Source organism: Sorghum bicolor, chromosome 8 (assembly GCF_000003195.3).
Source record: "Sorghum bicolor cultivar BTx623 chromosome 8, Sorghum_bicolor_NCBIv3, whole genome shotgun sequence".
NCBI lineage: Eukaryota > Viridiplantae > Streptophyta > Magnoliopsida > Poales > Poaceae > Sorghum > Sorghum bicolor.
In genome coordinates this window covers 33960666-33986696 of record NC_012877.2, presented here as the reverse complement: position 1 = coordinate 33986696, position 26031 = coordinate 33960666, and positions in this window count along the sequence as shown.

The following is a 26031-nucleotide window of genomic DNA, read 5'->3' as shown; positions in this document are numbered from 1 at the left end:
CAATTGCAGCAGGATATGAAGTCCACTAGAGGAGTATCTTTCAGCACAAAGAGTGCAACAAGTGGAAGTAAATTTGCACCCAAAGGAAGTGGAAGTAAAGGTACATTTTCCAGCTCAAACGGTGGTGCACGATCTAGCAACCTTGGTTCTTCTAGTAGCAAAGAGTTGGCTGCTCAAAATGAGAAATTCAAATCAGCAAACTCAGTGGGTTCTTCCAGCAAGAGTAGTGGAATTCAGTGCTTCAAGTGTGGTGGTCATGGTCATGTTGCAAGAGAGTGTCCAAACACTAGAACCATCATTGTGAATGATCAAGGGGAGTATGAATCTGCTAGTGAGGAAGAACAAGAAGATAGTGGAAGTGAGAGTAATCTTGAGAAGGACATCTGTGAATTTGAATCTGGTGCTGCTCTTGTTGTAACTCAGATTTTGAGTGTACAAATGAGCGATCCTGAAAATGGACAGCAGCACAATCTTTTTCAGACTAGAGCTAAAGTGCAAGATAAGGTTGTCAAAGTGATCATTGATGGTGGCAATTGCCACAATCTTGCAAGCAAAGAAATGGTTGAAAAGCTTGGGTTGAAGCTGCTGAAACATCCCCATCCATATCATGTGCAATGGCTTAATAATTCAGGTTCTATTAAGATTGCACAAAGATTGAAAGTTCCATTCAAGATTGGTGAATATATTGACACTGTAGAGTGTGATGTGGCACCTATGACAGTGTGCCACATGCTGTTGGGAAGACCATGGCAATATGATCGATCGTCTCTATATTGTGGTAGAACCAATCAATACACCATCAAGTGGAAGAACAAGGAGTTGATTCTTAAACCCATGACACCGCAGCAAATCCTAGCTGAGCACTTGCAAAAGAGCTCCGAAGTGAGGAATGAGAGTGCAAAAGAAGTAGAGAAAAATAATTTGAGTGCCCTCCACAAATCAGTGAGTGAGAGCCACAAGCGAAACATGAGAGATGACAGAAAAAAGAGGGAGAGAACTTCGTGATGATAGCCACCAAATCTGAAATGAGAGATGTGAGGAAAAACCCAGATCAAGTACTATTTGTACTTGTGTGCAAGGACACATTGCTTTCAGCTAATGACTTAACATCTGTCCCTAGTGTTGTTGCACGTGTTTTGCAGGACTATGACGATGTTTTTCCAAAGGAAACACCTGCTGGACTTCCTCCTTTGCGCGGTATTGAACATCAAATTGATCTCATCCCTGGAGCTCCACTTCCAAACTGTCCGGCGTACCACACCAATCCGGAAGAAACCAAGGAGATTCAAAGGCAAGTACAAGAACTTTTAGATAAAGGATATGTGCGAGAAAGTTTAAGTCCTTGTGCTGTTCCTGTGATTTTGGTGCCAAAGAAAGATGGTTCTTGGAGGATGTGTGTAGATTGTAGAGCCATAAACAACATCACCGTTCGTTATCGTCATCCTATTCCTAGGCTAGATGATATGCTTGATGAATTGAGTGGTTCTATGATGTTTTCTAAAATTGATTTGAGAAGTGGTTACCATCAAATTAGAATGAAGATTGGAGATGAATGGAAAACTGCTTTTAAAACAAAGTTTGGACTGTATGAATGGTTAGTTATGCCTTTTGGTTTGACCTATGCCCCTAGTACGTTCATGAGATTGATGAACCATGTCTTGCGAGCATTCATTGGAAAGTTTGTTGTTGTTTACTTTGATGATATTCTAATTTACAGCAAGACATTGGAGCAACATGTTGATCATATTAAGCAAGTTTTGGATGTGCTAAGAAAAGAAAAATTATTTGCTAACCTTGAGAAGTGCACATTTTGTACAGATCAGGTTGTGTTTCTTGGTTTTGTTGTTTCAGGTTCCGGAATTCAGGTTGATGAATCAAAGGTGAAAGCAATCAAGGATTGGCCAACTCCTGAAAATGTGAGTCAGGTGAGAAGTTTTCATGGACTTGCTGGTTTTTACAGGAGATTTGTGAGAGATTTCAGCACCATAGCTGCTCCGTTGAATGAGTTAACAAAGAAAGGTGTTGCCTTCCAATGGGGTGAACCACAAGAGAGAGCATTCCAATAATTGAAGAAGAGGCTATCCGAAGCCCCCTTGCTGGTGTTACCGGATTTCACTAAAACCTTTGAGGTTAAATGTGATGCAAGTGGGATCGGAATCGGTGGTGTCCTAATACAAAATGGACAGCCGGTTGCATACTTCAGTGAGAAGTTAGGAGGCGCGCAACTGAACTACTCGGTGTATGACAAAGAATTGTATGCTTTGGTAAGAGCTCTTGAGACTTGGCAACATTATTTATGGCCAAAAGAATTTGTTATTCATTCAGACCATGAGGCTTTGAAATATTTAAAGGGGCAAGCAAAACTGAATCGTAGACATGCCAAATGGGTTGAATTCATTGAAACTTTTCCATATGTTGTGAAATATAAGAAAGGTAAAGAAAACATTGTTGCTGATGCTTTGTCATGTAAAAATGTTTTGTTGAATCAACTAGATGTCGAGGTTCCAGGACTTGAAAGCATAAAAGAATTGTACCCTACTGATCATGAATTTTCAGAACCATTTGCAAACTGTACAACTGGAAAAGGGTGGGAAAAATATCATATACATGATGGATTTTTGTTTCGAGCTAACAAATTGTGTGTACCCCACTGCTCTGTTAGGCTTTTGTTGCTACAGGAAACACATGCAGGTGGATTGATGGGTCACTTTGGATGGAGAAAGACATATGAGATGCTAGCTGATCACTTCTACTGGCCAAATATGAGAAGAGACGTCCAACGACTTGTGCAAAGATGCATCACATGTCACAAAGCTAAGTCAAAACTGAACCCTCATGGATTATATACTCCCTTGCCTGTTCCTAGTGCCCATTGGGAAGATATTAGCATAGATTTTGTTTTGGGTTTACCTAGGACAAAGAGGGGAATGGATTCAATTTTTGTTGTTGTTGATCGGTTCTCTAAAATGGCACATTTTATACCTTATCATAAAAGCGATGATGCTTCCCACGTAGCCTCTCTATTTTTCAGGGATATTGTAAGATTACACGGCGTGCCCAAAGCAATTGTTTCAGACGGTGACACCAAGTTCTTGAGCTACTTTTGGAAGACATTGTGGGCAAAGCTTGGAACAAGGCTGCTGTTTTCCACCACTTGTCATCCTCAAATGGATGGACAAACTGAAGTTGTGAATAGAACACTTTCTATGCTGCTACGAGCCTTGATAAAGAAGAACCTAAAGGAGTGGGAAGAGTGCTTGCCACATGTGGAATTCGCTTACAACAGGGCAGTACATTCTATAACTAATATGTGTCCTTTTGAAGTTGTGTATGGATTCAAACCCCTTGCTCCGATCGATTTGTTGCCTCTACCATTGCAGAAAAGGATTAACATGGAAGCATCCAAGCGTGCATCATATGTCAAGAAGATTCATGAGAAGACCAAAGAAGCAATCGAAAGAAGGTCCAAGTAGTATGCTGATTGGGCAAACAAGCATCGCAAGAAGATGATATTTGAGCCCGGAGATTTAGTGTGGGTACATCTTCGCAAAGACCGCTTTCCTGAGAAGCGTACATCCAAGTTGATGCCACGGGGAGAAGGTCCATTCAGAGTGCTGTCCAGGATCAATGATAATGCCTACAAGATTGAGCTTCCTGAAGATTATGGTGTTAGCACAACCTTCAATGTTGCTGACTTGACACCATTCTTCGGATTAGAAGAATCAGAGTCGAGGTCGACTCCTTTTCAAGAGGGGGAGGATGATGAGGACATCCCAACCAAGCATGCTCCCTCTAATTCCACGCCAACCTCTACACCGACTACGCCGGCACCAGCCCAAGGCATTGATGGAGCAATTACACGTAGCCGAGCCAAGAAGCTACAACAAGAGGTGAACGCGCTACTTTGTGATTTAACATTAATGAGAATTATATACTACCTAAGTGTTGTACCTTGATTGTACTCAGGTATATAGAAGAAGAGAAGGATAAATCGGATCCTGAAGAACGGACCAGTGCAAATTCCAGAAGAAGTCAAAAACGGACCAGTGGAAGTCAAAAACAGACTAGTGAAAGAAATCTTCATAACTTTTTACTCACAAAAGCTATGAAGGTCCATGAGCACTTGTTGGAAAGCTTGACGAGTCTACTTTCAAATGAATCTAGTGGCGACCAGTTTGGATACTCCATATTGCCTGCAGACCAGAATTCATACAGACTGCTCAGAAGGTCAACAGTCTGTCATGACAGAATGTTGGTACAACTTGCCAAGTGAAACTGTACCAATCTACAGCGTTTCGTTGTGCATGGAATACATTGATGGAAAGCTCTTGGAGTCTAGTTTGACACCCAAGAAGGGGATCATCATTTGGACTTCCAATAAAATGTTATGGTCAGTTTATTGGAAACAGCTCTGGAGGCCAACAGTCACGCGAAGCCACTTCGGGAATCCATTTCGAGGGGACCTTTCACATTGCCTTCCCTCAGAAACTCTATTTCGTTTTCATACCTATCTAGCAGGGCTGTTGCTAGTATAAATACCCCCTAAGACTCATTGTAATCCAAGACTTATGATATTGAGAATACAAACCACTTTGTTCAGCTGTGTGCTAACAAATTCATAGAGAGATCTCTACCCCTTTGCTGTTGTGTTTTCCTTCGCGGAGATTACAGAAGCGGCCGCGTCATCGGCACCCAATCCGTGCTCCTGATCCTCGAGTTCAGGTTGCGTAGGTTGGTTCTTTGAGAGTGTGGTTGGGCGAATCCTTGGTTCAGGTTGCCGTATAGAGACGGTGGTTGGCTCCTTGTGCTTGTCGTCAGGTTGCACTAGTTATCCTCGCTGCTTGCAGCAAGTTATAGGCTGATCTTCAGCTAGTTATCCTACGTCGTGAAGATCGGGACAACGACCTCACCACTCCACCAGTCAGAGGCGAGAGATAGCTCTGAAACAAGTAAGTCACCTGACCTCTGCTTTTGTCATTACCAGTACTTGATCATAAAAATAACTTATTTTATCTTTCTTTTCAGGAACATGATTCTCCAGATAGCCTGTTTTCCTTCGCCATCGAGATCTCTGAGGATGAAGGCGAGGAAGCAAGTTCTTCTCGAGCAGTTGGAATCTCATCGGCAGAGATTAGAGCAAAGCTGGAGGATCTGTCAGCCCTTCTTCATCAAGATATAACGCAATTGGTCTATGACTCTGATCCAGCCAAAGTCCTGTTCAAGGCTCTCAGAGGTCAAATCTCTGCCGATGCCGAGGAGATTCTTTTTCAGGGTGCACACCCAGAGAGCCGTCAGCTGCAGTATCAAAAGGCTGCTCAGCGCCTTGCGGATAGAGCTGCTCACGCTCAGCTCTCAGAGGAGATGATGAAAGTGAAGCTCCTTGCCGATGAGAAGCATAAGAGCATCGGCATTCTAAAACCCTCAGGAGATGTACTGAAGCAAAAGATCTCTGATCTATCGGCAAAGAGAGATGCCCTGTTGGCAGAACTTAAACAGGTGGAAGAAGCCCTGTCCCAAGCTCAAACTAGAAGAAAACCAACTGCCTGAGATGATCAAGATCCTTGAACAAGAGCGAAATGTCCAAGCCCGCAAAGCACTGCAGATGAAGAAGAAACTGAATCCAGTGGTGGGCTCTACCGATGATGACATGAAGGAAATAGAAAAAGCCAATCAGGTCCGTCTGCGCGCCATATCGATGATCCAGGCTTTGTTAAACATGTGAATTCTCCCTCGGCGGCATATTCTGCTTTTTCTTTTAAACGCTCCTGATATTTTGGTCCAGCCGATAGGACTGTTATCGGCACCTTTTAAAACATTGGGTCAGGCCCCAGATACACTTTGATCCAGCCGATAGGAATGTTATCGGCACTCTAAACTTTTATGCATCAACCCATATGCTAGGATAATATTTCTTTAGATATTTGTCATTTAATGCCCTGGGAAATTCAACTCCTTCAAGAGTTTCTAAAATATAAGCATTGCCGGGAGCAGATCGATTTATTCGATAAGGACCTTCCCAATTGGGAGACCACTTCCCAAATTTTGAACTTTTAGTCCCGATCGGTAAGATTAGCTTCCATACTAAGTCTCCATCGGCAAACTCCTTAGCCTTTACCTTCTTATCATACCATCTGGCAACTCTCTTCTTATTTTCTTCTATACTTATCAAAGCCCTTAGCCGATGCTCTACTAAATCATCCAACTCGTCTTTTATCAAAGTAGCATAGTCATCGGCAGTCAATTGATCTTGAAAGGATAGCCGCCTAGATCCAGTCTTAATTTCCCAGGGTAGCACTGCATCATGCCCATACACCAACTAATAAGGTGAAACTTTGGTCGACCCATGGCGAGCCATCCGATATGACCATAAAGCTTCATTCAACAGTGTATGCCACCTCCTAGGATTTTCTTCAATCTTCCGTTTAATAAGTTTGATAATTCCTTTGTTAGATGCCTCGGCCTGCCCATTAGCTTGAGCATAATAAGGAGAAGAGTTTAACACTTTAATTCCCATACCGATTGCAAACTCATCAAACTCCCCAAATGTAAACATAGTACCCTGATCGGTAGTAATCGTTTGAGGAATACCAAATCGGTAAATAATATGCTCTTTCACAAAATCAATCATATTGGCCGATGTGACTTTCTTCAAAGGAATAGCTTCAACCCATTTGGTGAAATAATCAGTAGAAACCAAGATGAACTTATGCCCTTTGCTAGAAGGTGGATAAATCTGGCTGATCAGGTCAATAGCCCTTCCCCGGAACGGCCAAGGCTTAATAATGGGACTCATGGCCGATGCGGGCGCCCTTTGAACATTACCAAATTTCTGACATCCTTGACACCCCTTGAAATATTTAACGCAATCTTCAAGTATAGTCGGCCAATAATACCCATTCCTTCTAATCATCCATTTCATCTTAAAAGCCGACTGATGTGCTCCACACACTCCTTCATGGATCTCTCCCATCAAACATTTAGCTTCATCATTTCCTAAGCATTTGAGAAGAACTCCATCAATTGTTCGGTAATATAATTCATCTTCGAGGAGCACATACTTGGTAGCCTGAAACCGAACACGCCTTTCAACCTTCTTAGATGGATCTCTTAAATAATCAATGATTGTTTTTCTCCAATCATCGGCACTGATTGCCGATAACGTGTTCAATATGGGTTGATATCCCGAGCATGGTGCCAGAGTGTACAAAGGTATTTATAAATGTAAAGGCTCTCTAGAAAATAATCTATTCTATCCGCAAGTGCACAGATAAAACACCTCATTGTAGCATTTCACCAGGATAAGTATTCCAGGTATCGTTATTTATAATTTTGCTCGAGAAGACAAGGGATGAAATTAAAGTAAAGGGGCAAATTCTAGCAAGGCATAGACTAGAGATAAACTTGCAACAACATGATTACTAATGAGAAACTCGTCACACAGTCACTTACTTTAGCAGGGGGTAAACCATAAAGATAATGATAATAAAGTATAAGTTCATGGGTAGATAACACAACGATTAGAAAATAGACTACTCCTCATATATGTAGGTGATGTCGGATTAGCTAGAGAATGGATTCTAAGTTATCTACTAACTACTAAGTCATAATCTACAAGATCATATATAGCATAAAAGACTCTTCATTCATGTATAAGGAACATTGATAAAGTAAATCAGAGCATCGCATGACTTACTCCACAATACCGGTTCTGCCTGTCCTATCAACGGAGGGTGGACTATATAAGAATCAACGAAGCTGTCACTATCGCAAACTACCACACGACCCGACCAATAGGATACATTTTGCAGATAAATAACATCTAAGCACCACGCTCACATGTGATCTATCACCTAACTCCCTCACGTCAAGAGCTAAGCGCTTTGCAAACTTATACATAAACTCATTATCAATTAGAACTATATCAAATATAGAACTAGAGCAAACTAAGAACATAATAATTAGAGACATAATGCAATTAGAACAAAGAATTAGAGAAAGATATGAATAATACCAATCTTTATTACCGAAGATCCGAATCCAGAGCGTAGTGCTCTACTTCTCTAATTGCTATCTAATCAAACCTCTAAACTTGAAGGATTAGGGAGTAGCTAATTCTAATTCTCTGTGGGAGAGAAGCTCTAAACCCTAACTTTGATGGCTACCTCTGAATAATGATTTCTTCTCTTCTCCTCTCCTCTAGGGGGGGTAGGCCTTGGTTATATAGTCTTTTCAAGTGAATGTGAGCCGTCAGATCAAACAGACATTGATTGTGTGGTTTAGATTGATCCTTTAGGTCGGTGGAGCGTAGTCCCGAAGCAGAGTCCCGATTGGGTTCCAACCCTAGGCAGGCGCCCAAGGGGGGTGGGCGGCCGCCCTGCCCCCGAGCCCGATCGTGCTCTCGTTCGTTCCCGTGGCTTCTGGACTCTTCTAGATTGAGGAAAATTGCGCGGCACGTAATTATCTCATTGTAAACATGACATGTGGGCCTTCTCTCCATATTCTCTGATAACCCCCTGCAGAAATAGATAAACACCAAAGCTCGTGGAATTCTGTCAGATAAAACCCTAATTCTAGATGTTTGTTTCATATTGATCCTTTTTCATGTTTATTTGATTATTAATTTTAGTACTTAAGGACCGTCAACAAACTCCCCCAAGCTTACCCTTTGCTTGTCCCTGAGCAAATAGCTAAACTTAGACGGATCAGAAGTTGCTTCGATGTTTTCTTTCCAGACAGGCACACATGCTTTTACATAAAAATTCTTCCAGTTTAGTACCTGCACTTAAATCTTAAGTAATCGAGAGACAAAATAGTTAAGTCAAGCACTATCCCTCCTGTCTATACTTCACCTTTGTTCCAGAGGTTTTCATAAGTTTTCAAAATAAAGCTCAGAGTTCCCAGCAATGATCTCTCAAGTCTCTCTATATGTGGTTTTTGTGGATCCTTACCATAATGTCACTTACCTATAGCTAATGAAATATTTAAGTGGAGCTCATAGGAGTGAAAAACAGCTCATACATATGTTGTCTAATCGAGCCATGGATCCAAAGGAACTCAGCATATAATTAAATTAAGATGTGCATGTGTGATGGAGTAAATGATAGTGATGGTGAAAATGTATAAGTGATAATAAAACTTAGTTCTCATTGCTCCTCATATTGCTATCTCTCCTGTCCTCTGATCTTTGCCTTGGGAGAACATGGGCTATCTTTTTCTGTTTTCTCTTTTTTTTAGGTGGGTAGTAGATACCCCTAATTCTACTGTCGGACACTTGTCCATTTTTTCCGCTCAAGTGGGCATCTTTGTACCCCTAATTCTACTTCGGACACTTGTCCATTTTTACCTCTCGTCTCACTCTTTTTCTTTCTTTTTCGAGGTTCCGGGCACTTGCCCCTTTTTATTTCCTGTCATATTTTTGCATAACCCATGCCTCTTCTGCATTGAATCTTTTTAGAGAAAGAGAATAACAATATTCGGGACAGTGAGTGATAATATTTTTAGCAATTTTAATGATTGGTGATGAATGGTGTAGTAGATGTGTGCAAGTGAAGATCGTAATTTAACCACATGAAAAGCTCCTAAGGGTCTACACAGCTCGATCAAACTCAATGTAAATATAGTAAAAGATGTTATAGCATGTATGGCTGTGGTAGGTAGTTTTGTATGCTAGGAACTCATCATGTGATTTGCAAGTTTCCAAAATAAATCTCCAGAACTTAGTGTAGTAGGAACAAGATAAAAAGCAGCTCAAACTTTGTATTATGCCTTTCTCTTACCTAGACTTTAGTTTTATGCTTCCCAGAGATAGTAATTTCAGTTTTAGTAATTATTGGAAGAACTCTAATATAAAAGCTAGGTACTTGAAAGTAAGCAAACAGAGCAACTGTTCATCATTTCCATCATGCATCTTTTTGGTCTTTTTGTTTTTTCTAGAGATTAACACTTAACAGATAAAATTAAAGCACACTTATCTACACACTCTTTTTATTTTGTTTTCATGTTTATAAAGTGCAGTAAATTAAAGCAAGAAAATATTTATTTGGTTTTCTAAGTTTTCCTTTTAAGATAAAATACTAAAATAGAAAAGAATAAATAAGAAGAGCAAATAAAAACTTACTTGATAAATTGGGGAGGAACTCCCCCAAGCTGGATGTTGACGTCGGTCTTACCCGATGTTCCAGAACCGCATCATGGTTGTGATGTTGTCGTTCATTGTTGTTGTATCTTGTCTCAGCTCTTGTACTGCAGTGGCATGGTCCTGGTTCCATTTTTGTTGCTCTTCCAGGAGTCTTCCATGTTCTGCTTGCGTGTTCTGGATGTCGAGGAGGGTGTTGTCGGTACGAGTGAAGAAAGCACCGGCCTCTTGATAGTAGTCATTCGTGAAAGCGTAGGAGGCATCGGAGTATCGTCCTGCATCAAATTGGGGCGGAGGTCTGGATCCTGAAGCTCCATATGGATCAGTGGAGTACCTGCCCGTATGAAAATGCGGGTTTGTCCACTGGTGATCTTGGCTCTCCGGCCATGTCTCCTCTGTTGGCTCTTGTGGTTGCGCATGACGAACCCATGGGTCTCGAAGGACTCGGGGGTTGTAATCGCAATAATGCAGGTGCGCTGCTTCTTCTGGTCCAGGGTCAGCTCCATACCAGGTGCGTTCTCGGTGAGTGGTCATCCTTTCAGATGCCACTCGCTGTGGAGTTCTCTGGTTCACTGGTGTTGCTGCAATCTCAATCAAAAAGTTTTGCACAACGTAGAGGCGAAGGTTCGGGTTAGGTAACCGAATCTTGCCTTTATCATCATATAGCATATATATTATATTCCCCTCTTTCTTTAGCATCCGAGCTTGTCTAAATGTGTCATAGCCATGATAAATTCTTAACTCATCTATGAAGTCCAACAATAAGTTTTCTAGTAAGTGAAGATTAAAGGCTAGACGAGTGATAAGTGAAGTACATCCTACTAGTCCCTGAAGACTAGGTACACTAAGCCAATGAGAAACTAAAAGTGTAAGAGGTGAAGTGGGTACTTTACTAATAGCAGCATATAAAAGTTGTAAATCTCCTACTCTTACTTTCCTAATATCATCATGATAGAAAAGATTGTACCCAAGCCATTTGTGGAACATCCTAAGAGTGGGGTGTTCCATGTCACTGGTTCGGGCTTGACTATAAAAATTATCTCTAGATATTTCTCTCCAAAACTGGTGTCTCTCAAAGTTGGGTAAATCGGAGTCAATGTTCAGGATGCATCTTGAAGAGAAACCAAGATGGTCGCTCAGCTCTCTCCAAGACAACATAATTTCCTGTTTAAACATCCGAAAAACAATTCCCCCCTCATAGTATTGTAAAGTGCAAAGAAATTCGAGGGTGAGAAGACGAGAACCCAGCTCAGTTATATTCCAAAAATTTTTCCAACCTGTCATCTGGAAAATTAAGTCAAATTCAGTGTCCATACCTATTTCTTGTAGTAAGATTGGATCGAGAGTAGGGGTGTGAATGAAATCTTTGTTCTTCAGTTGCTGATGGACTTCCTTCTCCCTTCGGGTCTTCAGTCCTAGGTCTCCTATCTTGAGAAGGACCTTAACTTGCTGACCTGATGAAGATGATGGAGCTTGTGTGGGTGTCGGGTCGACGCTCATCTCTTATGGCTGTGAGGAGTGTCGGGCTGAACTCCTTGTACCAATGTTCTTGAGAGCCTTCACTGCATTCTTCACCTTCTTAAACATCCTACAAACAAAAGTTGGCAAAAACACAACTAGTGGAAAATGTGAGAGAAAATGTTAGTGGTCAGTTGTCCGAAGTGTCATTAGTCCAAGGGTTAATCGTTCAAGACAAATTTCTATTTTGGTAGAGCCTCCCTAAATAACTTTTACTTCCACTTAGACAACGGGATCACTACTTGCTAGGTGATAATTACTCTCTCAAAAGAACTCCCAACCTTCTCACACTCAGAGCTATTCTCTGGAAACCGAGAACTACAAGCTTGCAAGGTTTTCTAAAATGTGTGTGTGAAGAGAAGGGGAGCTGGAGGTGGCCTTTTATAAGCTGAGCAGGGGACAGGGCGGGCACCCTGGGTAGGTGGGCGGGCGCCCACCCCTGGTGTCCATCCTGGGTGTGCCTCCTCCACTTGCTTCCTTGCTTTGATCTCACGCATAATAATATTGTGTTGGTGGTGGCTGGATGGTGGAAAGATGTTGTTAGTGGAGATATGTTGGTGGATGAAATTATGTGATGGGATGTATGTGAGGTGAAGTGTATGACATGTGGGACCCAAGGAGTGTGGGTCATGCTTCTAGAAGATTAATATAATTAAATATAATGCAGGAAAATCTATGAGAATTGAAAATTAAAATGATAATGGAAAATATTTTTTTTGTGCCTCCATAATAATTAATAAATATAGGTTGTTACACCCCATGAATATTATTTATATGGGGCTTTTGATTATTATAATAATGCTATGAATATATATGACTAATGCAAGAATTAATTATGCAAGAATTTAAATATGAGAAAATTAATAATGTGGATAAATACCGATTTACCTCCCGGTGAGGGTTTTGGGATTTTTAGGTCCCCCAAGCTGGACCTCCAAATCCTTTAATCTTCTGAGTTACCTTCCTCCGGAGAAGGTGTCTCCAGTGGTTCTTCATGAACTTCCTTCACTGTAGAGTCTCTCTCTGGTCTGGGTTTGAATGTGAAGTGTTCTTCTTGACCGTTTATGTTGAACTTGATTTCTCCCTTCCCGACATCAATGTGGGCATTGGCAGTGCTCAGAAATGGCCTTCCAAGGATGATGGACACTTTTGAGTCAGGACTCATGTCCAGTACTACGAAGTCTACTGGCACAAGGAAATCTCTGATCTTGACTGGAATGTTCTCGGCGATGCCCAACGGGTGTCGAACCGATTGATCCGCTAGTTGTAGGCACATTGATGTTGGTTCTAGGGTCGCATGCTCAAGCTTTTTGTAGACTGATGCTGGCATCACACTGACACTTGCTCCGAGATCACAAAGTGCATTGTTGAAGTGTTGGTTTCCGATCGAGCAGTCAATAGTGGGACATCCGGGATCTTCCTTCTTCTTTGGTGGCTTATTGAGGATGACCGCACTACATTCTTCCGTCAGCTTGATAACCTCAGTTGTGGGCAGTGGTCTCTTCTTGTTAAGAATATCTCTGATGTATTTTGCATATGTAGGTACCTATATGGCATCGAGCAGAGGTATGTTGACATATAATTTCTGAATGACCTCTACAAACTTACCAAACTGCTCATCCGACTGCAGTCCTCTGTTTCTTCTGGGAAATGGCAAATAGTTGGTGTTGTAAAAATCTTTTCTCATTTCTCCAGTTCTTGGTGGTTGTAGCAGATCTTCTGCTTCAACTGGGCTTTCTTCTTCTATCACTGCTGGTTGCACTGGTGCTGATGTTCTTTGTTTCTCTTTTGGGTATGGAGGATCTCTGGTGGCTTTGCCTCCTCTAGTAGTTATATTCTTTACCTGCTCAATGTTAGTAGCAACAGTCAGTGCAGCAGCTATCTTTATTAATTTAAGCTCTACCCTTTTATTAAGAGTGTTTTTGTACACCCAAAACTTGTTTTTCAAATAATAGGGTTAAATTTGATTTATTTAAGTTTTTTTTGTGAACTTTTGAATTTAGGGAAATATGATTTTTAAGAAAGTAAAAGTCCATTATAAGACTAGATACATGATTGATGCACTCATGCTGTTGCATACTTGCTTTTTGTGTTGACTGGATTTTAGTTGCAACTCAAAACTATATTCAAAAGCTTTTCAAAAATGGCGTTGAAAATTCAGTTTTTACAAATAATCAAGGGAAAATGAGCTCCTGGTTCTTCTAGCTTGCTGGCCGACTTCCAGCGTCGAGTTGCATGGTCCTGTAGTGCAGCCGTGGCCATCTCCTTCAGCTGGCTCGCTTTCTAGCGTTGGCATGCTTTAGTTCTGCACTTTGGTAGCCTAGATGAGCAGCACCTGTTGGTCCGGTGGCCAAGTTTCAATGCTTGTGTCTCAACTAGTCGGATCTGCAGCTAACGCAAGTAGCACGTGTGTAGGATCTTCTCTCCTGTGTTGCTGACGTTGTGGTCCCATGCGTCAGTGTTTTCCTTTCCCTTAAAAGCTCGTCCTGGTTCAGGACTCTGTTCTGGTTCGAGTCGAACGTAGCCGAGCGCCGAACTCTATATACACCGCAGCTGCCGTTCCCGATTTCTTAGGAGTTGGATGCAATCTGAACGTGCACACGCTGCTCTATAAAAACCATCGCCCTCCATCTATATTTCCTTTCCCATCGCGCCGCCATCGTCTCGTGAAGCACGCAGCCACGACGCGGAGCCCTAGCTCGCCGCCGCTGACTTCGCCCAGCTGTTCCATTGTCTCCGTTGTGTGCAACGCATTGCCGAGGTTCGCGACGTGGTGACGAAGCCATGAGTGCGTTTTGCTTTTCATTTTCGTTTTCGGTCCCTCATGCGTCGATGCCGAATTCTTGCAGGAGCGTACTGATCGCCACTCGTGTTGCTGCGATCTCCGGTTCACCTTTGGTTCCTTTACTATTTTTGCAGTGAGAACCCCATGTTTATCTCTTCCATCTTGGGCGATTCCTGTTTCGATTCATGGCTTTTAGGGTTGAATCTGTGTATGCCAGCAAGGTCTTGCCACCGGCCATGTCTGGCACCGCGCGAGTCTTTGTTACTAACAGTTTGTGTGTCCTAGGCGAGTGCGTTGTTGCCTGCTATCACTCTATGCTCTCGGTATGCGTCATTGGCTTGTAGCCCGTAGTTGGATGATCGTCGACGAGCTCTAGTTGCTGGCAATGGAGCTTTTTCCTGTTTGTTGCTAGCTTGATGATGTCGAGGTGACATCGTGACGACATCACATAAGATTTGTGGCCGTTTTTCTTTACAGAAACAAATCTATAAATACAAAGGAAATACACTAGTTTGTTTTAGCCATATAATGATCATTTTAACTCCGTTTTTGTTCATTCAAATTTCGTTAGATTCGTATTTACGAGCTCTACATGTTAGAAGTATTTATTCTCTGTTTTGAAACTTTTTAATTCTGCAGTAGCATTTAATTAATTATTTTCTCTATAGAAAATCTTAGAAAATTCATATCTTCTGCGTTTTAATTCCGATTTTCGTGAACTTTACGTTTATGTGATCGTAGCGCTGCGTAGAATATTCTGATAAACTTTTATATTTGTTTTACTACTGTTTGGTGTATTGTTTTAATAATAGCTTGTTTGCTTTGTGTATGATTGTCTACATTGGATTGCGTGTTGTTGATTGATGTTTGGGAATAGACGGTGAGCCATACGTTGGTGATCAAGACCAAGCTTTTGAAGACCAGCAGGCTCAGGAGAGCTTTCAGCAAGGCAAGTATAACTTGGGATCATCCTTGTTACCTATTCGCTTATAACTACACATATATATCATATGCATGCTATCACCTTGTCGACCTTAGCAAAATCATAGATGATTGTTACCTGTATTCCTTGTTACCTACTTGATATGCATTTGGTGTAGATGTGCTAGTGCTTGATATAATCCATGATCTTGTAAGATAATTAATAGCTATGCAATGAACGTTAAATGATGACAAATAACTATATGAGATCTTGTCTGTAAGTGATCACCGGGACAACAGTGCAACCATGAGGGCTATAATGGCTCTGGCTTTAGCTCAGTATGAAGAACTTTTCTAGCTTGTTAGAGGTTACCCGAAAGGGCGGAGGGGCTGAACCGTTTTGGGTATAGTGCGAGCCCCTGTCCCTATGTGTATAGGCTGCGCGTCATTGTGCCATTCGGAAGGGGGGTATCTATATCTGCGCGCAAAGGAAACCTTGCGGCCCTAACATGTTAGACGAACTTTTGAAAGACTTCATAGTGATCCCTGCCAACCTCCCTAGGAAGGGGGTCAAGAGATTAGCTACCTCGGGCGAAAGGGTAAATCATGACTCATGGGTAAAGATGTACAACCTCTGCAGAGTGTAAAATTGGTATACTAGCCGTGTTCACGGTTATGAGCGGCCTTGGGGGTTCTTGCTGCGCCGACGATGAGCTTATTAAGTTGTTATGTTCATTTGATTATCATTTATGCTATGAGTTAATTATGCTTACACTTGATCATGGGATTAATGGATTATTTATGCTACCTTGACAATTGCTATTTAATTATGAACATGCTATCCACCATTAAAAGCTAGATGCAGTCAAACCAGTGTCAGCTATTTGAGCCTCATGAACCCCTGGTTATACTTGTTGAGTACGATATGTGCTCATTCTTGCAATTTCCCAACACCTCAGGTTATGATAATGAAGATGACTGGAATGAGGATCATCGCTATGAGTACTAGGTTTGGAGTCAACCAGTCAGCAGTGTCCCCGTGTTGTGCTTCCGTCGAGAGCGTTGTTTATCTCATATTATTTTTGTGTAAGACTATGTGATATACATTATGTTCCGCTATGTAATAAACACTGCAATGGTACATTTGAGATTTGTCTACTTATGTGTGCGACTGTTTCTGGGGCACATATGAGTCTTTTATGCATCCTATTTTGTTCTTAAAATATGGGTGTGATAAATTGGTATCAAAGCTTTGTTGACTGTCGGACGCAAGCCTAGTTAGAAATTGGCCGTCTTAAGGTTCTGAAATTGCTATAAAATCCTTGCTCTATAAACCTTGATATTTTCTTCCACACTATATCCTATTCATCTTCACCTTGTTGCTTATTTTAAAAGACTTGTTCTCATCACCACTCCTTGCTTTGAATATGCTTTTAGAACTTTTCTTACCACCTTCTAACGTCATTGAAATAAGAGTTATAGGATCTTCACCCTTAATAGGAAGAGAACGTTAGTACCGCAAGTTGAGTCAATGCTTGAAGTGTGAACTTTTGATGCTTGGTTTGGTTTGTTATTATGCTCATGCTTGATTTGGATTTTTGTAATGAGTGCTGGAACCTTGTGGGCATATCCACAAGTTCCCTAGTTAAGAACATTAAGTAATAACATGAATAAATAGTGGTTTGGGGTCATATCCTGTTTCTGTCATTTGCTGTTTTCTGGAGCAGTGTGCAAAGATTCTGGTATAAATCAAATTCTGTTCGTGCAATGTTCATCAAATTTTTCTGGGAATAAGTAGACTTTCATATCTTTCCAATGCCACAAGAATGACCATATTATCTATTATGAGCTGTGAGTTATGACTGTTTAAAGTTGAGGTTTCTGCGCAGTCTGGAATTCTGGAACAGTTTCGGTGGTACGCACTTTTTGATTAACCTAACATTGGAATCTGTTGATATGATTTAAATGAAAGTTGTAGATAATTTCTTTATCTTTCCAACGGTGTACAGCATGTATCCTTTTGAAATATGGAACTCGAGATATGAATGAATTTCTGATCTGCTAATGTTGGATGTTACCCAGAAAATTTCAGATTCTGTTAACTCTTGTAATTGTCATGTTGGACATTACTAAGATGTGTTTATATACCTTGGAATGCAGATGGCAGCAAGGGGAAGAGGCAGAGGCCGTGGCAATGGCAATGGCAATGGTGGCAATGCCCCAATCACCGTGGAGGAGCTCATGCAAACCCAAAATCAGATGATGCATGTTTTCATGCAGCACCTGCAGCAACAACCTCCACCGACACCACCACCTGTTCATGTGAGAGATAAGCGGAGAGAGTTTATGAAGGGAAGACCCCCAGTCTTTACACACTCAGCTGATCCCATGGAGGCAGATGATTGGTTACGTGCTGTGGAGAGGCAACTGAACATAGCACAGTGCAATGATTTGAAGAAGGTGTTGTATGCATCTGGACAGCTTCAGGGGGCAGCCCAGACATGGTGGGAGTCATATCAAGCTGCTCGTCCCAACAATGATCCTCCTATCACATAGCTGGAATTCTATAGGGACTTCAGAGCTCGACACATAAATGAGGGAATGATGGAGCTCAAACAAGAAGATTTCAGATCACTCCGGATGGGCTCCATGACTGTGGCAGAATATCATGACATATTTGAACAGTTAGCTCGTTATGCTCCGAATGATGTCAGGGAAGACGCTGATAAGCAGCGTCTATTCATGAAGGGCTTGTACTATGAACTCAGGTTGCAGTTGGCAGGAAACACTTATCCTACCTTCCAAGCTCTTGTGAATCGTGCCATTGTGCTGGATAATATGCGGAAGAGTCAGGATAAGAAGAGAAGGATGCTGGCACAAGGTTCGGGGAGCAACAACCGTCAGCATTTCAGTTCTCATCAAGGTCATCAGCAGAGGTTCCAGGGACCAGTTAGTCAGTGGAACCGCAACCAGCAACCCCAGCATTTCTAGAATCAGTCACAGAGTGGGAACCAACATCCTCCATTCCAACAACGTAACCATAATCAACAGCAGCATGGCCAGCAGACACCTCGCTCAGGGAACTCAAATGCCAACTTCACAAAAAGAAGTGCTTCTAACACTCCTACCAGGTGTTTCCGTTGTGGGAAAGAGGGACACATGTCATATGATTGCCCGGAGAAGCTCAACAAGCCGAACAACAACCAGAAGTCTACTGCTTATGCGGCAACAGTGAATAATGTGGCTACAGAGACAGTTCTGGAGGGACCAGAGATCATGATGGGTACGTTCAGCATCAACTCTATCCCTGCTACAGTTTTATTTGATTCTAGAGCTTCGCATACTTTCATATCGCAAGCATTCGTTAGAGTTCATAGCATTCCTCTAGTTGCAATGAAAACCCCTATGCTAGTTAATTCACCGGGTGGGACTATACCAGTTTCTTTATGTTGCCCCTCAGCAAGTCTTTCTTTAAGGGGGGTAGATTTTCCTATCAGTCCCATGGTTATGAGAACTTCAGGCATAGATGTGATCTTGGGTTTGGATTGGATGAAGCAACATGAGACAAATATTGATTGCAAAGAGAGAGTAGTGGCTCTGACAACACCTAAGGGAGAACGAGTCAGTGTTGATGTAACAGTGCAAGCACCAGTCACAGCCAAGGTGAACCAACTAAATGATGATGTTGATCCTCAGAATTTGGTAGTGGATGAGTTTCCGGATGTCTTTCCAGATGAATTGCCAGGTATGCCACCTGACCGAGACATTGAATTTATTATTGAATTACTACCTGGCACTGCACCCATAGCTAAAAGACCATATAGAATGGGGGTTAATGAACTAGAAGAACTTAAGAAACAAATTAAGGAATTGCAAGATAAAGGGTTCATTCGTCTTAGTTCATCACCATGGGGTGCACCAGTTATCTTTGTTGATAAGAAGGATGGTAGTCAGAGGATGTGTGTTGATTATCGGTCACATAATGAGGTCACTATCAAGAATAAATATCCCTTGCCTAGGATTGATGACTTGTTTGATCAGTTAAGAGGTGCTTGTGTGTTCTCTAAGATTGATTTGTGTTCTGGTTATCATCAATTGAAGATTCGGAATTCAGACATACCAAAGACAGCTTTCACAACAAGGTATGGGTTGTATGAGTATACAGTTATGTCTTTTGGTTTGACCAATGCACCAGCTTACTTTATGTACATGATGAATAAAGTGTTTATGGAGTACCTTGATAAGTTTGTGGTGGTCTTTATTGATGATATTCTGGTATTCTCTAAAACCAAGGAAGAACATGCTGAACATCTGAGATTGGTCTTGCAGAAACTTAGAGAACATAAGTTGTATGCTAAGCGTAGTAAATGTGAGTTTTGGTTGAAGGAAGTTTCTTTTCTTGGTCATGTTGTCTCTAATGGTGGTATTGCTGTGGATCCTAGTAAGGTGAAAAATGTGTTGAATTGGAAACCACCTACAGATGTAAGTGAAATTCGCAGTTTTCTTGGTTTGGCTGGTTACTACCGTAGATTCATTGAAGGGTTCTCAAAACTTGCAAAGCCTATGACTGCTCTGTTGGAGAAGAATGCTAAGTTTGTATGGTCTGATAAGTGTCAAGCTAGTTTTGAGGAATTTAAGAAGAGATTGACTACTGCACCTGTGTTGGTATTGCCAGATCTGAGTAAGAGTTTCTCTATCTATTGTGATGCTTCTCTTCTGGGTTTGGGTTGTGTTCTTATGCAAGAAGGTAGAGTTGTTGCTTATGCATCTAGACAGTTGAGGAGACATGAACTGAATTATCCTACTCATGATTTGGAGTTAGCAGCTGTGGTTCATGCATTGAAGATTTGGAGACACTATTTGATTGGGCATAAGAGTGACATATACACTGATCACAAGAGTTTGAAGTACATCTTCACCCAGACAGATCTGAATTTGAGGCAACGCAGATGGTTGGAACTGATTATGATTTGGAAGTGCATTATCATGCTGGAAAGGCGAACGTCGTAGCTGACGCACTTAGCAGAAAGAAATATGCTAATGAGCTTCGGGCGACACCTAAATCTAAGGAGTTGTGTGCTGAATTTGCATATTTGAACTTGGGAATTGTAGTGAATGCTATGGAAATTGAAGTCACCCCTACTCCAGAGGAAGAGATATTGAAAGGACAGTTGGAAGATGAGAAACTGAAGGAGATAGCACAGAATGTGGTACTAGGCAAAGCACCAGGATTCAGAATAGATGACAACGGTGTACTGTGGTTTGGAAAAAGGATATGTGTTCCTGAAGTGAAGGCTATTCGTGACATGATCCTGAGAGAGGCTCATGAGTCAGCATATTCCATACACCCTGGTAGCACTAAGATGTATCTAGATCTGAAACAGAAGTACTGGTGGTATGGTTTAAAGAGAGATGTAGCTGAGTATGTTGCTTTGTGTGATACCTGTCAGCAAGTGAAAGCTGAACATCAGAGGCCAGCTGGACTGTTGCAACCAATGAAGATTCCAGAATGGAAGTGAGAAGAAGTGGGTATGGATTTTATAGTGGGTTTACCACGAACACAAGGAGGGTATGACTCAATATGGGTGATAGTGGATCGTTTAACCAAAGTTGCTCATTTCATACCTGTCAAAACTTCATATAGTGGAGACCGACTAGCAGAGTTATACATGGAAATAATTGTTTGTTTGCATGGGGTACCTAAGAAGATTGTGTCAGATAGGGGTACTCAATTCACATCTCACTTTTGGAAAGCAGTGCATGATTCAGTGGGAACAAAGTTGAATTTCAGTACAGCATATCATCCACAGACAGATGGACAGACTGAGAGGATCAATCAGATATTGGAGGATATGTTGAGAGCTTGTGCTCTACAGTATGGGACTAGTTGGGACAAGAGTTTGCCATATGCAGAATTCTCCTACAACAATAGTTATCAGCAAAGTCTTAAGATAGCACCGTTCGAGGCACTGTATGGACGTAAGTGCAGGACACCTTTGTTTTGGAATCAGACAGGGGAAACACAGGTGTTTGGTACAGATGTGCTTAGACATGCAGAGCAACAGGTGCGGACTATTCGGGATAACTTGAGAGTGGCTCAGTCTAGTCAGAAAAGCTATGCAGACACACGTAGGAGAGAACTGGTTTTTCAAGCAGGTGATTATGTCTACCTGAAAGTATCACCAATGAGGAGTGTGAAGAGGTTTAATATGAAGGGAAAGCTAGCTCCAAGGTATGTTGGTCCGTTTAAAGTATTAGAAAGGCGTGGAGAAGTAGCATACCAGTTAGAATAGTCTGAAAGCTTATCTGGTGTGCATGATGTGTTCCATGTGTCACAACTTAAGAAGTGTTTGCGTGTACCTGAGGAGCAAATACCATTGGAAGAGCTTTCTGTAAAAGGTGATCTCACTTATGAAGAGTATCCGGTCAGAATATTGGAGACAGCTGAGAGAGTCACCAGAAGTCGGGTCATCAGAATGTGCAAAGTGCAGTGGAATAGGTATTCGAAAGCAGAGGCAACTTGGGAAAGAGAGGATGATCTGAGAAAATCATACTCATACTTGTTTCAGTAAGCACCTTTCAATCTTGAGGACGAGATTCTTTTAAGGGGTAGAGTTTGTAACACCCAAAACTTGTTTTTCAAATAATAGGGTTAAATTTGATTTATTTAAGTTCTTTTTTGTGAACTTTTGAATTTAGGGAAATATGATTTTTAAGAAAGTAAAAGTCCATTATAAGACTAGATACATGATTGATGCACTCATGCTGTTGCATACTTGCTTTTTGTGTTGACTGGATTTTAGTTGCAACTCAAAACTATATTCAAAAGCGTTTGAAAAATGGCGTTGAAAATTCAGTTTTTACAAATAATCAAGGGAAAATGAGCTCCTGGTTCTTCTAGCTTGCTAGCCGACTTCCAGCGTCGAGTTGCATGGTCCTGTAGTGCAGCCGTGGCCATCTCCTTCAGCTGGCTCGCTTTCTAGCGTTGGCATGCTTTAGTTCTGCACTTTGGTAGCCTAGATGAGCAGCACCTGTTGGTCCGGTGGCCAAGTTTCAATGCTTGTGTCTCAACTAGTCGGATCTGCAGCTAAGGCAAGTAGCACGTGTGTAGGATCTTCTCTCCTGTGTTGCTGATGTTGTGGTCCCATGCGTCAGTGTTTTCCTTTCCCTTAAAAGCTCGTCCTGGTTCAGGACTCTGTTCTGGTTCGAGTCGAACGTAGCCGAGCGCCGAACTCCATATACACCGCAGCTGTCGTTCCCGATTTCTTAGGAGTTGGATGCAATCTGAACGTGCACACGCTGCTCTATAAAAACCATCGCCCTCCATCTATATTTCCTTTCCCATCGCGCCGCCATCGTCTCGTGAAGCACGCAGCCACGACGCGGAGCCCTAGCTTGCCGCCGCTGACTTCGCCCAGCTGTTCCATTGTCTCCGTTGTGTGCAACACATTGCTGAGACGTGGTGACGAAGCCATGAGTACGTTTTGCTTTTCATTTTCGTTTTCGGTCCCTCATGCGTTGATGCCGAATTCTTGCAGGAGCGTACTGATCGCCACTCGTGTTGCTGCGATCTCCGGTTCACCTTTGGTTCCTTTACTATTTTTGCAGTGAGAACCCCATGTTTATCTCTTCCATCTTGGGCGATTCCTGTTTCGATTCATGGCTTTTAGGGTTGAATCTGTGTATGCCAGCAAGGTCTTGCCACCGGCCATGTCTGGCACCGCGCGAGTCTTTGTTACTAACAGTTTGTGTGTCCTAGGCGAGTGCGTTGTTGCCTGCTATCACTCTATGCTCTCGGTATGCGTCATTGGCTTGTAGCCCGTAGTTGGATGATCGTCGACGAGCTCTAGTTGCTGGCAATGGAGCTTTTTCCTGTTTGTTGCTAGCTTGATGATGTCGAGGTGACATCGTGACGACATCACATAAGATTTGTGGCCATTTTTCTTTACAGAAACAAATCTATAAATACAAAGTAAATACACTAGTTTGTTTTAGCCATATAATGATCATTTTAACTCCGTTTTTGTCCATTCAAATTTCGTTAGATTCGTATTTACGAGCTCTACATGTTAGAAGTATTTATTCTCTGTTTTGAAACTTTTTAGTTCTGCAGTAGCATTTAATTAATTATTTTCTCTATAGAAAATCTTAGAAAATTCATATCTTCTACGTTTTAATTCCGATTTTCGTGAACTTTACGTTTATGTGATCGTAGCGCTACGTAGAATATTCTGATAAACTTTTATATTTGTTTTACTACTGTTTGGTGTATTGTTTTAATAATAGCTTGTTTGCTTTGTGTATGATTGTCTACATTGGATTGCGTGTTGTTGATTGATGTTTGGGAATAGACGGTGAGCCGTACGTTGGTGATCAAGACCAAGCTTTTGAAGACCAGCAGGCTCAGGAGAGCTTTGAGCAAGGCAAGTATAACTTGGGATCATCCTTGTTACCTATTCGCTTATAACTACACATATATATCATATGCATGCTATCACCTTGTCGACCTTAGCAAAATCATAGATGATTGTTACCTGTATTCCTTGTTACCTACTTGATATGCATTTGGTGTAGATGTGCTAGTGCTTGATATAATTCATGATCTTGTAAGATAATTAATAGCTATGCAATGAACGTTAAATGATGACAAATAACTATATGAGATCTTGTCTGTAAGTGATCACCGGGACAACAGTGCAACCATGACTGGTATAATGGCTCTGGCTTTAGCTCAGTATGAAGAACTTTTCTAGCTTGTTAGAGGTTACCCGAAAGGGCGGAGGGGCTGAACCGTTTTGGGTATAGTGCGAGCCCCTATCCCTATGTGTATAGGCTGCGCGTCATTGTGCCATTCGGAAGGGGGTATCTATATCTGCGCGCAAAGGAAACCTTGCGGCCCTAACATGTTAGACGGACTTTTGAAAGGCTTCATAGTGATCCCTGCCGACCTCCCTAGGAAGGGGGTCAAGAGATTAGCTACCTCGGGCGAAAGGGTAAATCATGACTCATGGGTAAAGATGTACAACCTCTGCAGAGTGTAAAACTGGTATACTAGCCGTGCTCACGGTTATGAGCGGCCTTGGGGGTTCTTGCTGCGCCGACGATGAGCTTATTAAGTTGTTTTGTTCATTTGATTATCGTTTATGCTATGATTTAATTATGCTTACACTTGATCATGGGATTAATGGATTATTTATGCTACCTTGACAATTGCTATTTAATTATGAACATGCTATCCACCATTAAAAGCTAGATGCAGTCAAACCAGTGTCAGCTATTTGAGCCTCATGAACCCCTGGTTATACTTGTTGAGTACGATATGTGCTCACTCTTGCAATTTCCCAACACCTCAGGTTATGATAATGAAGATGACTGGAATGAGGATTATCGCTATGAGTACTAGGTTTGGAGTCAACCAGTCAGCAGTGTCCCCGTGTGGTGCTTCCGTCGAGAGCGTTGTTTATCTCATATTATTTTTGTGTAAGACTATGTGATATACATTATGTTCCGCTATGTAATAAACACTGCAATGGTACATTTGAGATTTGTCTACTTATGTGTGCGACTGTTTCTGGGGCACATATGAGTCTTTTATGCATCCTATTTTGTTCTCAAAGGCAGTTAGTAGAAAATCCATTTTATTGTGTATATCTTTTAGAGATGATTCATTTGTATCTAGCCTTTGTTTAACTTCATCACTAATTTTGGTTTGTTGAGCAATTATCTCTTTTAATGAAAGTTGCTTGACAGTATTACCTGAATTCATACCTTTGCTATTGGGTTGACTCGAAGTTGGTTGATATTTGTATGCTGTCTCAATGGCCCTTTGATCTTCTTTGAACTTGGCCCTCTGGTCAATCCAATGGAGCAAATTTTCCATCTTACTTGATAATGCATTTACTTCTTCTGGTATTTCAGTTTGATGACATTGTTGAGCTTTATCTTGGAACCAGCTTTGATTTTCTGCTATCTTATCCAAAAGTATCTCTGCTTTTCTAGTTGTAAGCTCCAAGAATGATCCTTTAGCAGATGCATCTAGGCACTCATGAGCCTTCTCGGTTAATCCATGGTAGAAGGTCTGCAAAAGTAACCATGTAGCCATTCCATGGTGAGGACAATCTGATATGTATCCTTGAAAATGCTCCCATGCTTCTGAAATGGCTTCTGTCTTCTGTTGTTGGAAACTGACATTATTTCCTCTTAAGGCAGTTGTTTTGCCTATAGGGAAAAACTTTGATAGAAAGGTATCTGACAAGTTCGTCCAGTTATTGATGTTATCTTGATGAGTGTAGAACCACTTCCTCGCTTTTCCTTCTAGTGAGAATTGAAAAAGGCAAAGCAGTATGACATATTTGTCAACTCCGTTGATGTGGATTGTGCTTCCAATCTCTAAGAAATTCTGCAAGTGTGCACTGGCATCTTCATGTGCCTTTCCACTGAATTGTGTAGCTTGTACCAAATTGATGAGATTTGACTTGAGCTCAAACTTAGGTATTCCTTCTTCTACTGCAAATCTTGGACCAGTTGGAATGTTCTCAAGGCTTGGAGCAGAGAATTCTTGCAAGGCCTTTTGTGCCATAGCTTCAGCAATTGGTAGCTAGCTTTTTCTTCTCTTGATTGCTTTGGTTCTGATGATGAAGAGTTGAATGTACCCAAAGTCAATCCTAATATA